This window comes from Orcinus orca, chromosome 11 (genome assembly GCF_937001465.1).
Source record: "Orcinus orca chromosome 11, mOrcOrc1.1, whole genome shotgun sequence".
Classification (NCBI taxonomy): Eukaryota; Metazoa; Chordata; class Mammalia; order Artiodactyla; family Delphinidae; genus Orcinus; species Orcinus orca.
In genome coordinates this window covers 44,372,242-44,392,373 of record NC_064569.1, presented here as the reverse complement: position 1 = coordinate 44,392,373, position 20,132 = coordinate 44,372,242, and the positions used below count along the sequence as shown (strand labels likewise).

The window sequence follows — 20,132 nt, the reverse complement described above, 5'->3', positions numbered from 1 at the left end:
GAATCTCGGCCGCGCCCCCTCGGGCGCGAGGCTGGAGTAGCGATTGCTGGAGCCTCTGCGGCCCGCCCCGAGCGCGCCCCACGCCCCAGTGCCCGGCAACTTGGCCGCGCAGATCCGGGACGGGTCTCGCCCTAATTTTTCTCCGGGAGCTGAAGTAAGGGGAGGCCAAGATTCCAAACGCCCCCAAATGCTTCCAAAGGAGAAAGGTAATGGGGGTGGGGAGAGCGCTCCAAAGCCCGACCCCCCTGCAAGTTGGCCTCGCCCACTAACCAAATCACTCAACTCCCCTAGCCGGTTGGGTCACTTGGGGGATTTTCCGTCTGAATGTGAATGCTTCTCTCCGAGTGTGTTTTTGAGGGGGAGGGTGTTTTTGCCGCCCGCTCAGGCCACCTCAGTTTCCCCGGAACCGCCTCGAAACCCCATAACTCATGCACCCTGCCGAGGAACCCGAGCCCCAGAGGCCGCGTGAAATTGCAGTGTCTCCGGCCGCTTCCTCCTCCAGACCCGGCGCCGGCCCGGCCTCTCCCGGGGATTTGGTTGGGGGGCGGGGGTGGCTTCCAGCCTGGGAACAGACCCCGAAGCCCGCCTTTTCACTTCCACTCCGGGAGGGGCTCCCGCACCTGTCGCCGTCCCCTCTGCTGCCCCCCAAGGCCGCCTGGGAGAACAGCTGCCTCCCCTTGCACACTGGGGTCGGACCGCGCCGTCGGGGCGGCCAGCGTTCCCACCACAGGCGCTCACTTTCCCAGGCCTTCCGGGCCCGGGCTGTCGCTGGAGAGGAGAAGGAGGGGGACGCGGAGAGGGCACTAGAGACTGCGTCCCCCAAAGGCATGAACCCTGGGCACCTCCAGCACTAGCTCCAGGATTCTGGCCAGAGGCGGTGGGGCGCACAGCGAGGGGCTGCCCCAAACCTAGCCAGACTCCAAGTGGATCCGACGGGCACCCCCTGGTGCCCAACCGGCAGCAGTGAGGCCCCACACGGCGTTGCATTCCGGATCTTGCCCAGAGACCCTAATTATCTTCCCCGGAGTTTCAAGCCTGAAGACTTCGAGAACATTTCAACTTTGATTAAGAAAAATTCCACCTCTCACTCCGAGCAAAGATTACTGGCTAAAATTCTTTAAACTTGCTTTGTATCGATCTTCATCCTAGAGGGCCCATTCTCTGGGGAGGCTACCTCTCTGGAGGCTACCTTTGCCCTCTGGGCGTTGATCTTGCCCTGACCACTTACATAACAGTCATAATAGTAATAGCAACATTAACACATACATACATATACCACGTGGTTTTCAAGTGCTTCCTCAACTTAGATAATGTTTCACTTAACATAAAAATTATGTGACCTAGGGGACTTCACTCTAGTTTACAGAACTGGAAATGTAGGACTACTCCAAGGTCATCCACCCGGTGACAATGCTGAGATGATCAGGTGATCAGAAGAAGGGACTTCGGTTTTTTGCTAGGATTTCGTCTGTCACTCCGAGACTGGAGCTTCCCCTGCTCAGAATCAAACTGCCGTGATAACTGAGCTAACAGCACTTAAGGGGACTTTCATTTTATCACTCATCCACCTTGACTTAGTTAGTCTTCAGGCTCTGGTTCTGAAGGAGGAAACCCTCCTTAGTTTCTTTGTTTGTAGAGCAGTCATATTTACTTAAAGGTTGTCGTTTGTATTTACTGAGAAAAGACAGGGAGGTCTTCATTACTGAAAGCTAGCTGTATTTCTTCCTGTTATCACCAACCCTAACCCTCCCCTCCCCGACTAGATAGCCAGGTGGGCTTGCTGGTATCCATTCTTCAATACATTATGCTAAACATCAGGGATGTAAACATTGGATAAAGCTGACAAGTAAGGGGCCATCTCTGTTGGGTGCTGCTCTGACTCAATAAATGAAGGAAGGGAGGCTTTATTTACAAACGCTCTCTGCAGTTATCCAGCATCCCTTTATTTTTCCTTTGGTTCTTGTTTTATTGTGAAAAGTAATCAAAAGAAGACATCCTTATCTATCTCACACCAATCTGGCCAAATTACCTCCATCCTCACTTATGTATTCTGACTTCCATCTTGTTACAGTGAATTGTCATTGCTGCTATTTAAGCTAACTGTCACTCTCCCATTCCCATCCCTCACCCCACCCTCACCCCCACCCTCCAGTTCTACACCTCAGTCCATTTCTTTAATTAATTAATTTATTTATTTATTTATTTTTGGCTGCATTGGGTCTTCGTTGCTGCACCCGGCCTTCTTTAGTTGTGGTGAGCGGGGGCTATACTTTGTTGCAGTGCGCGGGCTTCTCATTGCTGTGGCTTCTCTTGTTCCGGAGCTTGGGCTGTAGGCACGTGGGCTTCAGTAGTTGTGGCACACGGACTCAGTAGTTATGGCACGCGGGCTCTAGAGTGCAGGATCAGTAGTGGTGGCGCACAGACTTAGTTGCTCCGCGGCATGTGGGATCTTCTGGGACCAGAGCTTGAACCCATGTCCCCTGCACCGGCAGGCGGATTCTTAACCACTGAGCCACCAGGGAAGCCCCGTCAGTCCATTTCTTCTTGTCTTTTTCCTGTATTATCCCCTTTCTCCTGTATTATCAATTTTTCTCTCTACTAGATCATTCCTATTAGCATACAAGTGTGCTGTAATATCTACCATCTTAAAAAAATAAAACAAAACAAACTTTCTCTGACCACGCCCCTCGTGGCCTTCTAGTCCTTTGCTCCTAACTGCTGCAAGATACTCTATTGTGGGAATCCCTATCCTTTATTTGTTCACTACTCCAATGATTGCCTCCAGCTTCCTGCTACCACAAGCGATGCTGCAATAAATATCCTTGTACGCACATGTCTGCTTTGTTTCTGTGATAATTTCTTCTGCATATTGAGCTCCACAGTCTCTGGAATGTCACACCATTAATAGTGGGATTTCTATATCCCAACCTTCTTGCCAATACTTGACGTTATTTTTATTTATTTATTTTTGGCTGCGTTGGGTCTTCGTTGCTGCCCGCAGGGCTTTCTCTAGTTGTGGCTCTCAGGGGCTGCTCTTCCTTGCTGAGTGCAGGCTTCTCATTGCAGTGGCTTCTCTGGAGCACGGGCTTTAGGCACACAGGCTTCAATAGTTGTGGTATGTGGGTTCAGTAGTTGTGGCACACGGACTTAGTTTCTCCATGGCATGTGGGATCTTCCCGAGTCAGGACTCGAACCCGTGTCCCCTACATTGGCAGGCAGATTCTTAACCACTGCACCACCAGGGAAGTCCTTGACATTACTCAAATTTCCAAGTTGCCATGAATTAAAAATACCTCATTGCCACACACACACACACACACACACACACACACACACACAAAGGGCTTCCCTAGTGGCACAGTGGTTGAGAGTCCGCCTGCCGATACAGGGGACGTGGGTTCGTGCCCCGGTCCGGGAAGATCCCACATGCCGCGGAGCAGCTGGGCCCGTGAGCCATGGCCGCTGAGCCTGCGCGTCCGGAGCCTGTGCTCCGCAACGGGAGAGGCCACAACAGTGAGAGGCCCGCGTACTGCAAAAAACAAATAAAATAAAATAAAATAAAACAAAAATAATAATAATAATAATTGTCTGCACACTCCTTTTCTAGTTTCTGAAAAACTTGCATGAAGTAGTAAGAAACTGTTCTTGAAAATCAGTAGAACATATCTGTAAAATCACCTGGGTCAAAACTTTTGGCAGGAAAGTCTTTGATTAACATTTTATTTATTTATTTTTCAAACCTTTATTTATTTATTTGTTTGTTTGTTTATGGCTGCTCCGGGCCCATGGCAGTGAAAGCACGGAGTCCTAACCACTGGACTGCCAGGGAAGTCCCTTTGATTAACATTACATTTCTTTAATGCTTGCTGGTTTTAAATTCCTTCTCAATCCATTTTGCTATTTATATTTTCCCAGAAATTTATCCATTTCACCTAGACTTATAAATTCATTAGTGTATGGTTATTAATAATATCGTTTTGTTGGTTTTGTTCTGTTTTGTTTTTTGGCCAAACAGCATGTGGAATATTACCCAGACCAGGGATCGAACCTGTGCCCCCTGCAGTGCAAGCGAGAAGTCTTAACCACTGGACCTCCAGGGAAGTCCAATATTGTTATTATTTTTTAAAAAATCTGTTGTGGGAGCTTCTGAGTTGGTGAACATGTGGACATGTGGGGAGAGTGGCACCTGGAGAGGGCATGGAAACTCCCACATACTTTGCCTTATACATCTCTTCCATCAGGCTGCTCCCTGAGTTGTATCCTTTTACAATAAACCAGTAATCTAGTAAGTAAAATTTTAAAAAACTGTTGTGTCAAAATAAACTCAAAATGGCTTAAAGACTTAAATATGACATGACACCATAAAACTCCTAGAAGAGAACGTAGGCAAAACATTCTCTGATATAAATCATACCATTGTTGCTTTTTTTTTTTTGGCTGCGTTGGGTCTTTGTTGCTGCACACGGGTTTTCTCTAGTTGTGGTGAGCGGGGGCTACTCTTTGTGCTTGGGCTTCTCATTGCGGTGGCTTCTCCGTTGCGGAGCAGGGGCTCTAGGTGCGTGGGCTTCAGTAGTTGCGGCACACAGGCTTAGTAGTTGTGGCTGAAGGGCTCCAGAGCACAGGCTCAGTAGTTGTGGCACACAGGCTTAGTTGCTCCTGGGCATGTGGGATCTTCCTGGACCACGGCTCGAACCCGTGTCCCCTGCATTGGCAGGCAGATTCTTAACCACTGTGCCACCAGGGAAGTCCCCATACCAATGTTTTGTTAGATCAGTCTCCAAGGGCAATAGAAATAAAAGTAAAATTAAACAAATGGGACCTGATCAAACTTATAAGCTTTTGCACAGCAAAGGAAAACATAAACAAAACGAAAACACAACCTACGGACTGGGAGAAAATATTTGCAAACGATGCTACCAACAAGGGCTTAATTTCCAAAATATACAAGCAACTCCTACAGTTCAATAACAACAACAACAAACAAAACAATCAAAACCCAATCAAAAAATGCGCAGAAGACCTAAATTTTTTTTTTTTTTTTTGGCTGCGCCATGCGGCATATGGGATCTTACTTAGTTCCCTGACCAGGGATCAAACCTAGACCTTGGCAATGAAAGCTCGGACTCCTAACCACTGGACCGCCAGGGAATTCCCCCAGAAGACCTAAATAGACATTTCTCCAAAGAAGACATACAGGTGGCCAATAGGCACACGAAAAAATGCTAATTATTAGAGAAATGCAAATAAAAACAACGAGGTACCACCTCACAGCAGTAAGAATGCCCATCATTAAAAAGTCTACAATAGAGCTTCCCTGGTGGCGCAGTGGTTGAGAGTCCGCCTGCCGATGCAGGGGACACAGGTTCGTGCCCCAGTCCGGGAAGATCCCACATGCCGCGGAGCGGCTAGGCCCGTGAGCCATGGCCACTGAGCCTGCGCTCCGCAACGGGAGAGGCCACAATAGTGAGAGGCCCGCGTACCGCAAAAAAAAAAAAAAAAAAAAAGTCTACAATAATAAATGCTTGGAGAGGGTGTGGAGAAAAGGGAACCCTCTTATACTATTGGTGGGAATGTAATTGGTACAGCCATTATGGAAAACAGTATGGAGGTTCCTCAAAGAACTAAAAATAATGCAGCCACTATGGAGAACAGTATGGAGGTTCCTTAAAAAACGAAAATAGAACTACCATATGACCCAGCGATCCCACTACTGGGCATATACCCTGAGAAAACCATAATTCAAAAAGACACATGCACCCCAATGTCATTGCAGCACGATTTACAATAGCCAGGACATCGAAGCAACCTAAATGTCCATCAGCAGAGGAATGGATAAAGATGTGGTACATATATACAATGGAATATTACTCGGCCATAAAAAGGAATAAAATTGGGTCATTTGTAGAGATGTGGATGGACCTAGAGACTGTCATACTGAGTGAAGTAATTCAGGAAGAGAAAAACAAATATCATATATTAACGCATATATGTGGAATCTAGAAAAATGGCATAGATCATCTTATTTGCAAAGCAGAAATAGAGACACAGATGTAGAGAACAAGCATATGGACACCAAGGGAGGAAAGTGGGAAGGGATGAATTGGGAGATTGGGATTGACATATATATATACTATTGATACTATGTATAAAACAGATAACTAGTAAGAACCTAATGTATAGCTCAGGGAACTCTACTCAGTGCTCTGTGGTGACCTAAATGGGAAGGAAATCCAAAAACGTGGGGATATATGTATAAGTATAGCTGTACAGTAGAAACTAACACAGCACTGTAAAGCAACTATACTCCAATAAAAATTAATTTAAAAAAAACCTAAAATTAGAATTGCCATATGATCCAGCAATCCCACTCCTGGGCACATACCCAGATAAAACTGTAGTTCAAAAAGATACATGCACCCCTATGCTCATAGCAGCACTATTTACAATAGCCAAAACATGGAAATAACCTAAATGTCCATTGACAGATGAATGGATAAAGAAGAGGTGGTATATACATACACTGGAATATTACTCAGCCATTAAAAAGAATGAAATAATGCCATTTGCAGCAACATGGATAGACCTAGAGATTATCATACTAAGCGAAGGAAATCAGAAAGAGAAAGACAAATACCATATGATATCACTTATATGTGGAATCTAAAATATGACACAAATGAACATATCTATGAAACAAAAACAGGCTCACAAATATAGAGAACAGACTTGTGGTTGCCAAGGAGGGGGGTGGGGGAGGGAAGGATTGGGAGTGTGGGATTAGCAAATGCAAACTATTATATATAGGCTGGATAAACTACAAGGTCCTACTGTATAGCATAGGGAACTATATTCAATATCCTGTGATAAGCCATAATGGAAAACTACATTTAAATTAACATTAAAAAAAAACCTATTGTGTTTGTGTTGTATCTGTGCAGTCTGTGTTCCATTTTCATTCTGTAATTTGCTTATCTGCATTTTTTTTTTTTTTGGTCCTGTTTATCATTCTAGCTAGAGTTCTCTTTTTGTTTCCTCTCTTGTTCATTGATTACATGATCCTCTTTATTCTTTTTTAAAAATATTTATTTATTTATTTGGTTGCACCGGGTCTTAGTTGCCATGTGCTGGATCTTCATTGCCGCGTGCAGGATCTGTAGTTGCGGCATGCGGGATCCGGTTCCCCGACCAGGGATCGAACCCAGGCCCCGTGCATTGGGAGCATGGAGTCTTAAAAGCTGGACCAAGGAAGTCGCCTCTTTATTCTTATTTCATCTTCATATATCTCACAGATTTACCTTTTTAACGATATCCTTCAGATTTTCTGTATTTCACCTTATTGTTTGTCTGAGAGGGTATGTTAAAAACTCCAGTTCTAATAGTTGATTCATTCTTGAGTTGAATGCTTTGTTCATTAGTTTCCAAAATTTTTGCTTTCTTTCAAGTATATTTAACATTCTACAGCTCTAATTAAAGCTTTCGTTGTATCCTAGATTATTTGATAAACTTTTATTTAAAGTATTTCATAATTTCTCTTTTTTAACCCAAAGTTTACTACTAATAGTATGTTTTTAGTTTCCAGACATTTGTCAACTTTAAAAAGTTATCCTTTGCTTAGTAATTTCTCATGTTATTGCATTAAAGTCATAGAACATAGGCTGTGTAATACTGATTTTTTTTTTTTTTTTTTTTTTTTTGCGGTATGCGGGCCTCTCACTGCTGTGGCCTCTCCCGCCGCGGAGCACAGGCTCCAGACGCGCAGGCTCAAGGGCCATGGCTCACGGGCCCAGCCGCTCCGCGGCATGTGGGATCTTCCCAGACCGGGGCACGAACCCATGTCCCCTGCATCGGCAGGCGGACTCTCAACCACTGCGCCACCAGGGAAGCCCGATACTGATTTTTTTTAATGTAATATTAAGCCTTCCTTTGTAATTTTGTAGTCATTTTTTGTAAATGTTTCACATGTGCTAGAAAAAGTGTATTATCTATTTGTTATATGTAGAATTCTTCATATATAATATATTGAGCTTATTAATTGTATTATTCAGATCTTTTATTTATATCTTTGCTTATTGTTTGTCTTTTTTTAATTAACTAATTAATTTTTTGGCTGCATTGGGTCTTCGTTGCTGCATGCAGGCTTTCTCTAGTTGCGGCAAGCAGGGCTACTCTTCGCTGCGGTGTGTGGGCTTCTCACTGAGGTGCCTTTTTTTGTTGCAGAGCACGGGCTCTAGCCGCGCAGGCTTCAGTAGTTGTGGCACCCGGGATCAGTAGTTGTGGCTCCCAGGCTCTAGAGCACAGGCTCAGTAGTTGTGGTGCATGGGCTTAGTTGCTCCACGGAATGTAGGATCTTCCCCGAGCAGGGCTCGAACCCGTGTCCCCTGCATTGGCAGGTGGATTCTTAACCACTGTGCCACCAGGGAAACCCAAAATTAACTATTAAAATTTATATATTTTGAGGCTACATTGGCAAACACATTTATGATGGCTATATTTTCTTGTTCTCTTTATTTTATTGTTATGTAATACTCTCTCTTTTGTCCCATAATTATTTGCCTTGAATTTTATCACATTAAAATCCCAATTTGCTTATGGTTTATTTTTGCCTGGTAAAGCTTTTCCCTTGATCATGGGTTGAGTTTCCAGAGAAGCTAATTCTAAAGTGGAGATTAGACGGCAGGCAGTTTATTAGTGAGTGCTCTTGGGATCAACACTTGCAGGAAAGGAAGGAAACAGGATTGGAAAGGAGAAGTTGGACAGCTGAGCAGTCACAATGCTGCAACTAATCTGGAGGGAACTCTGAAAAAAGTTAGCATCTCACCCTCTGGAGAGCAAGTGTCTTACCAAAAGGCATCTGACATACTTGCCACTTCCTGCTCAACCAGTCCAATTTACATGATGTTATCAATATAGCAGATCAGTATAATGATGTTCTGAGAGATGTACAGCTGGTCAGGTCTCTTTAGATTATTTTCTGACAGAGGGCAGGAGATTTAACATAACCTTGGGGCAAGACCGTAAATGCATATTGTTGCCTTTTCCAAGTGAATGTGAACTATTTTTGTTCTCCTTTCTGATAGGAATGGAAAAGAATGTGTTTGCCAGAGCAATGGTTGCATACCATGTAGTTGAGGCCTAGCTATTTTTCTGTTCTAGCAATGATACCACATGTGGCAAAGCAGCTGCAATTAGAGCAAGTAGTTGGTTGAGTTTGCAATAGTTCACTGTAATCCTCCAGGATCTATTGTTTTTTTTGCAGGGACCAGATTGGTGAATTAAATTAAGATACAATGGGGACCATTACCTTTGCATCCTTTAGATCTTTGTTGTCCAGTATGGTGGCCCTAGCCATAGGCATCCATTTCGAGAAGTCAGAAAAAGAGAAAAAAACCCAAAGAAAGTAGAGGAAAGTAAATAATAAAGATAAGAGCTGAAACTGGGACTTCCCTGGTGCTCCAGTGGTAAAGTGTCTGCCTTCCGATGCTAGGGACGCGGGTTCGATCCCTGGCCAGGGAACTAAGATCCCATATGCCATTGGGCAACGAAGCCCGGGTGCCGAAACTAGGGAGAGAAAACCCTCACGCCACAACTAGAGAGAAGCCCACGTGCCACAATGAAAGATCCCACATGCCACAACGAAGATCCCATGTGCTGCAACTAAGACCCAACCGCAGTCAAGAATAAACTAAATTAATTAAAAAAAAAAAAGAGCTGAAACTAACGAAATACAAAATAAATATGCAGTGTTGAAGATCAACAAAGCTAAGTTTGTTCCAATATCAGAAATAAAAAAGGAGACTTCCTATAGATTCTACAGATAACAAGAGGATATTATAAGTAACTTTATTAAATTTTAAAAATTGGTTGAAATAGAAACATTCTTAGGAAAACAAAACTTACCTAAACTGATCAAAGAAGTAACAAAAAATTCTGAATGGTTCTGTATCTATTAAAGAAATTGAATACATAATATAAAAACTTTCCCACAAGAAAATTCTAGACCCCAATAGATGTACTAGTGAATTATTCCATTTAGGGACGATCTTACAAAAACTTTTCTAGATAATAGAAAAAAGGAAACAATTTCCCATTCATTTTATGAGACAATATAACCTGAACAAATTTATTAAGAAATAGGAAAATTACAGGCCCATCTCTCATTAACTTTGATGCAAAATATTAGCTACTCAAAATATTAGCAAACAGAACCCATTGATAGGCTAAAATTATAAAACATTGTAGTCAGGTTGGGTTTATTTCAGTAATTCCAGTGTGGTTTAACACTGGAAAACCAAATAATATAATTTACTACATTAACAGTATAAAGGAGAAAAATCATGTAATCCTCTCTATGAATGCAGAAAAACTATTTGATAAAATGTAACACCCATTGATGATTTTTGAAAAAACATGGGAATTCCCTGGCAGTCCAGTGATTAGGACTTGGTGCTTTCACTGCTGAGGCCCGGGTTCGATCCCTGGTCGGGGAACTAAGACCCTGCAGGCTGCGTGGCCAAAATATAAAAAATAAATTTTAAAATTAGAAATTAAAAAAATTAACAAACTAGGAATAGATAAGAACTTTAAAAAATTTGATAGAGGGTGCTTACCAAAAATCTACAGCAAATATCATACCTAATGATACAAACCTTGAAAACATTGGGGGCTTTCCTGGTGGTCCAGTGGTTCAGACTCCATGCTCCCACTGCAGGGGGCACGGGTTCGGTTTCTTTCTTTCTTTCTTTTTTTTTTTTTTTTTGTGGTACGCGGGCCTCTCACTGTCGTGGCCTCTCCCGTCGCGGAGCACAGGCTCCGGACGCACAGGCTCAGCGGCCATGGCTCACGGGCCCAGCGGCTCCGCGGCATGTGGGATCTTCCCGGACCAGGGCACGAACCCATGTGCCCTGCATCGGCAGACGGACTCTCAACCACTGCGCCACCAGGGAAGCCGTCTTTTTTTTAAGAGAGAACAACGTTTTATTGATTGATTGATTGATTGATTGATTTTAGGCTGCATTGGGTCTTTGTTGCTGCACTCAGGCTTTTTCTAGTTGTGGCGAGGAGGGGCTACTCTTCGTTGCGGTGCGCAGGCTTCTCATTGCCGTGGCTTCTGTTGTTGCGGAGCACGGGCTCTAGGCGCGCGGGCTTCAGTAGTTGTGGCTTGCAGGCTGTAGAGCACAGGCTCAGTAGTTGTGGTGCACGGGCTTAGTTGCTCCGCAGCATGTGGGATCTTTCCCGACCAGGGCTCGAACCTGTGTACCCTGCATTGGCCACTGTGCCATCAGGGAAGTCCCGGCTTCGGTTTGATCCCTGGTTGGGGGAACTAAGATTCCTGCATGCCGTATGGTGCCGCCAAAAACAAACAAACAAGCAAACAAAAACAACCTTGCAAACATTATGCTAAGTGAAAGAAAGCCTGCTTAAAAGATCGTATTGTTTGATCCCTTTTATATAAATTATCCAGAATAGATAAATCCATAAAAACGGAAAGATTGGGGTTGCCAGGGCTAGGGATAGAGTGGTACAGGGAGTAACTGCTTACAGATATGGGGTTTTATTTGGGGGTGATGAAAACGTTTTAGAACTACATAGAGGTGGTGGTTGTACAATATTTTGAATGAACGGAATGACCCTGATTGTAATTTTCTTTTCTTGTGATGTCTTTTTCTGGCTTTGGTACTGGGGTAATGTTGGCCTCACAGAATGAGTTAGGGATTTTCTTCTTCTCTCACCTTCTCCTTTTTCTTCTTCCTTCTCTTCTTAAGAGTTTGAGAAGCATTGATGTCAGTTTTTAAAATGTTTGGTAGATTTTACCAGTGAAGCCTAGTCCTGGACATTTTTTCAGTTGGGAGGGTTTTGGTTACTGATTCAATATCTCTACTTGTTATGGGTAGGTTCAGACTTTTTATTTCTTCTTGGGTCAGTTTTGGTAATTCCTGTGTTCCATGGATTTGCTCATTTCATCTAGGTAATCTAATTTGTTGGTGTACAATTGTTCACAGTATTCTCTTACAGTCCTTTTATTTCTGTAAGGTTGGTAGTAATGGCTCCACTTTTATTTCTGATTTTAGTTATTTGTGTCTCTCTCTCTTTTTCTTAGACTAGTTAAAGGTTTGTCAATTTTGTTCTTTTCAAATAATTAACTTTGGGATTCACTTATTCTCTACATTATTTTTCTTTTTTTAAAAAAAGAAGTATTTATTGGGCTTCCCTGGTGGCGCAGTGGTTGAGAGTTCGCCTGCCGATGCAGGGGCACGGGAAGATCCCACATGCCACGCAGCGGCTAGGCCCGTGAACCATGGCCGCTGAGCCTGCGTGTCCGGAGCCTGTGCTCCGCAACGGGAGAGGCCACAACAATGAGAGGCCCGCATACCGCAGAAAAATAAATAAATAAAATAAAAAGAAGTATTTATTTATTTATCTATTTGGCTGCATTGGGTCTTGCAGCACGTGGGATCTTCATTGCGGCATGCGAGCTTCTCTCTAGTTGTGGCACAGGGGCTCCAGAGCTCGCAGGCTCTCTAGCTGTGGCCCACAGGCTCTAGAGCGTGTGCCCTTAGTTGCCCCACAGCCTGTGGAATCTTACCTACATCCCCTGCATTGGAAGGCGGATTCTTAACCACTGGACCACCAGGGAAGTCCCTCTCTATTATTTTTCTATTCTCTATTTCATTTACCTCTGCTCTAATCTTTATTATTTCCTTCTTTGTGCTAGCTTTAGGTTTAGTTTGCTCTTCCTTTGCTATATCTTCCTCTTCTTTTTGATCTCTAAATGGTGAAGGGTCTTAGGGCTCAGTCCTTGAACTGTTTCACTGTCTACTCTCACTCCCTAGGTTAGGAAGTGGGGAAGATCCCTCAAAGAAGACAGAGAGCAAATGTGTCCATGAAGTAGGAGGAAAACCAAGAGAGAAGAGTGTCTCAGAAGAAAAGCAAAGAAAGACTTTTAATAAGCAGGGACAAATACTGCTGGGAGGGCAAGAAGGGTGAGGATTGAGAACTGGCCAGAGATTTGATCACATATGGAGGTTTTTGAAGACTTTAACAAATTTCTCTCAAATGGTGTGGATTAAACTTGATTTATAATGGATTGAAGAGACAATGGGAGAAGCTATCAAAGACTACTAACGTTATATCAGAAGAACTCAAGAGCCAACCTGAAGAGAATCCCAATGTAACCATCTCAGTGTAACTAGGATAATAACCACAATGGGTTAGAGCACATTAAATAGAAATAAATCCATGAATTCATAATGTTCTTTTAAGAAATATGAAGTAGTCATCATTGGAAGATAAGAGGGAACCAACCCATTATTTTAAAAACTTTTGATCAAGTATCAAACATTTATCTTGCCTTTCCTATATGAACTATACATCAGAGTAGCCTACTACTACTCTGAGGGGAAGTTTCTCATTAACAGAATACGCCAGCCAATAAATGAAGAAGGGATATTATAATATCACCATTTTGCAACTCCTAATGAATGTATGGATTTAAGCCTTGAGCAACAACAGTTGCTAACATCACAAAAAGAGGTAACCAGATATTATATGCCTCCTGATGGAAGAACTCACTATCATCTATGAAGGAGTCTTACCAAAATAATCAAATCTGAATCTGATCAGCCTCTCAATCCAATACCAATTTACAACAAATTCATAGGCCAAAGGAAAGATACCACACAGTCAGCAAAATTCAGAATGCAGGAAATTTTATAGGACAACAATCCAAGTTTCTCCAACAAATAAACTGCAAGAGAAGGATACCCCAGAAGATTAAAGGATGATTGTTTGCCAATTTTCCCCAAATAGCCCCAGGATAGGGAATGCCTTAGACAGTCATTACAGGGTTGGGCCACTATGAGAGTTAGAAATGTTTTTACTCTCTCTAAAAGCACAAAATTTGGGCTTCCCTGGTGGCGCAGTGGTTGAGAGTCCTCCTGCCAATGCAGGGGCACGGGAAGATCCCACATGCCACGGAGCGGCTGGGCCCGTGAGCCATGGCCGCTGAGCCTGCGCGTCCGGAGCCTGTGCTCCGCAACGGGAGAGGCCACAACAGTGAGAGGCCCGCGTACCACAAAAAAAAATAATAATAATAAAAAAATAATAATAAAACCACAAAATTTCTTTCTCTTTTTTTTTTTAGCCACACCACACCGGCTTTCAGGATCTTCGTTCCCCAACCAGGGATGGAACCTGGGCCCCAGCAGTGAAAGCGCTGAGTCCTAACCACTGGACCACCAGGTAATTCCCCAAAATTTCTTTTTAAAAAGTAAAAAATCTGGACTTCCCTGGCGGTCCAGTGGTTAAGGCTCCATGCTCCCAATGTAGGGGGCATGGGGAAGATCCCTGGTCAGGGAAGATCCTGCATGCCGTGTGGCACAGCTAAAAAAAAATATATATGTGTATATATATATATATATATATATATATATATATATATGTAAAAAATCTGTTTACATATGTTTAAAGTATATCTTGAAGGATATGCAAGAAACTGCCTATAAGAAGGGGAACTGAATGCAAGACATCACTTGTATATCCTTTTGTACTTTCTGTTTTGTTCATGTTTTATATAGTCAAAAAATAAAATAATTGGAAAGGAAAGAAGGAAAGAAGAAAGGAAGGAAGGAAAATCATCAGACCAATTATATTTCTCTGTAACTTCTATCAAGTAGGCCTCATTCTATCCTCTGGTTAATCCCTCTTCTATGTCACAACTCTTCAGATATTTGACGATGTCTCTCTTTTCCCCTTTCGTTTTCTTTTCTCCAGCCAAATGTCTCCAGGTCTTCCCACTGTTCTTCAAGTGACTCGCTTAACAATCTCTTCTTTATTGCCCCTGTCTCTCTTGGTTGTACGTGGTCCAGTTTGTTAAAGTGTGTAGCCCAAGACTGAATATCAGATGACAGATGGGGTTATCACTTAGCACATCCTGAACACTATGTCTATTAATGGAGCCAAAGCCTAAATTAAATGACCCAGCAATTCCATTTCTGGTTATATACCCAAGAGAAATGAAAACATATGTTCCCACCAAAACTTGTACATGAATATTTATTACAGCATTATTTATACTAGCCAAAAGATGGTGAAGGAAATCAGAATATATCATCTCAAAATATGCCTCTTTGACAAAAAAAATTATTTTGAGCTGAAGGCAATTAAAAAAAGCAAACACAGAAACTTCCCTGGTGGTCGAGTGGCTAAGACTCCGTGCTCCCAATGCAGGGGGCCTGGGTTTGATCCCTGGTCAGGGAACTATATCCCACATGCCGCAACTAAGACCCGGCACAGCCAAATAAATAAATAAATATTAAAAAAAAAAAAAAGAATAAAGCAAACACAGAAAAAGCTTTCTCTCTCTACACTCCTCCTTTTCTGCCTGAAGGCAGGATATAAATTCTCCTTTACTAGAGACACTCTAGACGCTTATCAGCCCAGAGAGAGCACCAGAGAAATCTGCAAACAAACCTCACTCCATTAGTTTCCTCGCATATATTTATCTTCCCACAGTTGGCCACCCTTAGAAGCCTAAAACCCTTTTCCTTTATTTATTTATATATTTTTAATTAGGGGTAGAGTTGCTTTACAATGTTGTGTTAGTCAGCTATAATGTTTACAATGTTAAGTGAATCAGCTATATGTATACATACATCCCCTCGTTTTTGGATTTCCTTCCCATTTAGGTCACCACAGAGCATTAAGGAGCGTTCCCTGTGCTATACAGCAGGTTCTCATTATAAAACCCTTTTCCTTTGTCCTATCATTTCTCCACAAATTTATTGTTTTTTTCTTGAAGATGCCATATTAGCCAGAGTTCTAAGTCATTGCTTCGAGTTACTCTTCGTTGAAGTTTCTCATGTGTGATATGCACTGCATGTGTTAATAAACTTGTTTGTTTTTCTCTCGTTAATCCATCTTTCTGTTAAAGAGCCCTAGCTGAGGACCTAAGATGGATAGAGGTAAATTTCTGCCTACCCTACAATGGAAACAACCCAAATGTCTATCAACAGAAAATGGATAAACCAAATGTGGTGTATCCACACAATTGAATATTATTTGCCCATAAAAAGAATGGAGTATTTATAAATGCTACAACTTCAATGAACCTTGAAAACATTATGCTAAATGAAAGAAGCCAGTCAGAAAAGCCCACATATTATATAATTATATTTTTATGAAAGTCCTGAAAAGGGTAATCTATAGAGACAGAAAGTAGATTAGTGGTTGCTTAGGGCTAGGAAAGGGATGACTGGGGGTAGGAGGATGATAGCGAATAGGTATGAGGTTTCTTTTTGAGGTGATGGAAATGTTCTAAAATTGACTGTAGTGATGGTTGCACATATCTGTGAATATACTAAAAACCACTGAATTGTACACTTTTAATGAGTTAATTATATCATACGTGAATTATATCTCAATGTGAATTTTAAAAACAAAATACTTTTGTTTTTTAAAAAAGTAAACTAACATTTTTGGTTAGTTTCATCATAGTGTCACTTCATATAGTGTTGCTGTTACACAAGCTATTATTTTTTCTTAATTGGACTATAGTTGATTTATAATACTGTGTTAATTTCATGTGTACAGCAAAATGTTTTAGTTATACATATATATATTCTTTTTCAGATTCTTTTCCATTATAGGTTATTATAAGATATTGAATATAGTTCCGTGTGCTATAAAATAAATCCTTATTGATTATTTTGTATATAGCGCTATGTATCTGTTAATCCCATACTCCTCATTTATCCCTCTCCCACTTTCCCCTTTGGAATAAGTTTGTTTTCTATGTCAGTGAGTGTTTCTGTTTTGTAAATAAGTTCATTTGTATTAGTTTTTAGATTCCACGTATGTGATATCACATAATATTTATCTTCGACAAGCTGTTATTAAACCAGCCTATCCTTGTTCATCAGTTATGAATTGGGGGCCTGAACGAATGAGCTTTCATTTATCTTGGCTAATTATCATCTCTGTGAGATTCATCCTTCTTCTGGCCATTCTATTGCCTTTTGGATTCTGATTATGTTTTCCACTGGGCAAGCTATCTGAAAATCAGATCACTATATTCAGTTTTTTATTCATCATTTATATTCAAATGCTGGACTAGTCCCATGGATTCTAATCTTGTCTCCAGTTTTGTCTCCCACAATCCATTCTCCTTACTGAAGTTTGTGATGTTAAAAAAAAAAACAACAAAAAGAACCAGAAATTTGGGACTTCCCTGGTGGCGCAGTGGTTAAGAACCCGCCTGCCAATGCAGGGGACAGTTTCAATCCCTGGTCCAGGAAGATCGCACATGCTGATGAGCAACTAAGCCCATGTGCCACTACTACTGAGCCCGCGTGCCACAACTACTGAAGCTCACGCACCTAGAGCCCATGCTCCACAACAAGAGAAGCCACTGCAATGAGAAGCCCGCGCACCACAACGAAGAGTAACCCCTGCTCGCCGCAACTAGAGAAAGCCCGTGCACAGCAACGAAGACCCAAGGCAGCCAAAAATAAATATATAAATGTATTAAAATGTAAAAATCTGTATTAAAAAACCCAGAAATTTCATCAGACCACTCCCTTGCTTAAAATCTTTTAAAGGATTTTCATTGCCTTCAGGATAAAGGGCAAACTCCTTACTTGGCTTACAAGGCCCTACACTGATGTGGTCCAATCCTCCAGCCTTATCTCTTACCACTTCTCTATCCCGCTTTGTGTATCTGCCATAAACTGACCCTTTTCTCTCAACCTCAAAATAAGCTGCTTTTTGTGGAACATTTTTCTTTCACCAAATATTTACTGAGCCCCAACTATATTGCCAGGTGCTGTTCCTGAGCTCTCATGGAACTTACATTCTTCTTTTTTAATATATAAACTTATTTATTTGTATTTTTATTTATTTTTGGCTGCGTTTGGTGTTTGTTGCTGCGTGCGGTCTTTCTCTAGTTGCCACGAGCGGGGGCTACTCTTCCTTGCGGTTCGCGGGCTTCTTATTGCGGATCACGGGCTCTAGGCGTGAGGGCTTCAACAGTTGTGGCTCCCGGGCTCTAGAGCGCAGGCTCAGTAGTTGTGGCACATGAGCTTAGTTGCTCCGCAGCATATGGGATCTTCCCCCACCAGGGCTCGAACCTGTGTCCCCTGCATTGGCAGGCGGATTCTTAACCACTGCACCACCAGGGAAGTCCCATGGGCAACATTTATAAAAAAAATTAGATAACAAGGTATCCCCACAAACCCCAAAATACAAGCAATGAGAATGAACACCGAAAGTCACAGGACCTGCTTGTTATGGGTGTCTATGCAGGAGAGAGCTGAGGAAGCAACCGGGGTGTCAGAGAATATGAGAACAGGAGAAGCTCCAAACAGAAAGCCTGGCAGGCCAATCTGACAATGGCAGCTGAAACAGAGAGAGGTTTTGCACCCCCCCAGTGGCGGGCAAAGACAAGGGCCTGTGCATGTCAGTAAGGACTGAAGAGTTTGGAGTAACTTCACCCCCTTTGAACTCTCCAAACTGACTATCCAGGGCTTCCTTTCAGGATAGGCCCCATACTGAAGAAAGACTGATGAGAGAGGAATCAAAGTTGAGCAGGACAGGGACAACAGAGACAAAGGAAGAGAAGGTCCGGAGAAAAGTAGGGTGCGGTACGAAGCTGGAAATCTCAGACAGCAAGCCACTATATTTCTGAACACTACTCAAAGCAGCAGAAGAGGGAGCTCTGTCTAGATAGGAAAGCTATCTGAACAAATCCTTCAAAATATTAAATTCAGGTAAAAATGAGCAACAGAAAGTAACAAGTTAAATCCTATACAAAATTTCTATTAGAAAAAAGAGAATCAGAAACAGAAAAGCATCCCTACAGACAAAGAAAGCATGCCAGAGAAATAGGCACACAAAATGGATGAAATTAACAACATCAAAAATGCTTAAAGTGGTAGAACTCGAGGAAAAATTAGAGTAAAAGAAAAAACATTTTAGAAATGAAGACTAGGGAATTCCCTGGCGGTCCAGGGGTTAGGATTCTGCGCTTTCACTGCTGAGGGCCTGGGTTCAATCCCTGGTCGGGGAACTAAGATCTTGCAAGCCACACAGAGAGACCAAAAAAAAAAAAAAAAGACTAAACTATGAGGAACATGATGAGAAAATAAACACAATAAATAATGCCTTAAAAAAAGATGAAAAAGAGGTAAATTTTTAAAGTAAAAAGAAATGAAGTTAAGAGGATTTAAGAGAAAATGATAATATTAAAGACGGAAAAGGAAGATATTATACAATCCTTGGCTCATATTGTCTTTTATTTATTTATTTTTTTTGGCTTAAATGACAACCATTTATTTCTCATCGTTCTAGAGGGTGAGTCTAAGATCAAGGCTTTGTAGATCCAGTGTTTGAGGAGGACCCACTTCCTGGCTTATAGACAGCCACCTTCTCCCTGTATCCTCACATGGCTGAGAGAGAGGAAGCAAAGTCTCTCCTGTCTCTTCTTATAAGGGCACTAATCTCATCATGAGGGCTCCACCCTAATGACCCAATCACCTGCCAAAGGCCTCATCTCCAATTATCCTTAGGTAACTTTCTTTGAGTGTCTTCATGGACCCCACTAACAGGTTAATAGAAATCTCTGAAAAAGAAAAACAAAGCAAGGGGACAGAAAAAAAACACCAAATACTACTCAAGAAAACTTTTCCTAAAATTAAAAATTTCAAAACTACATATTAAAAGAATATAGAAGATACTTAAAAACATTGACCTAGAATGACCAACACCAAGACATATTCTAATAAAATTACTAGACTTATAGGAAAAAAAAAATCCATGACCAGACAAAAAGAGTATGATTCATAAGTGACAAGTTAGATGATTATGAGACTTTCTGACAGCAGTGCTTTATGTAAGAAAAAAATGAAGTTGACATATTTTAAATATTCAAGAAAAGTACATGTGAGCCAAAGCAAACTAACCTTCAACTATAATGGCCACAGACAAATTGTTACCAATATGGAGGAACTCGGGGAGTATTGTTCCCATGAGTCTTTCCTAAGAAATCTACTAGCAAATGCACTTCAGACAACCAAACTTCCTAGAGAGACATCAACATAAGGGTTGTGTGTGAACATTGTAATATTATTTATTTGCAGAAC

General features: G+C 41.9%; 1 long non-coding RNA gene across 2 annotated transcripts; it reads left to right on the top strand.

Annotated features, from left to right (window-relative positions):
- The first annotated feature begins 66 nt into the window (after positions 1-66).
- LOC125960464 (uncharacterized) lies at positions 67-18,612 on the top strand. 2 transcript variants are annotated; one of them, XR_007470133.1, is made up of 3 exons: positions 67-206; positions 14,141-14,238; positions 16,835-18,612. It is a non-coding gene; the product is annotated as an uncharacterized LOC125960464 (long non-coding RNA). The 2 variants fall into 2 exon arrangements; XR_007470132.1 differs by having other exon boundaries at positions 15,684-18,612.
- The last annotated feature ends 1,520 nt before the right edge of the window (positions 18,613-20,132 follow it).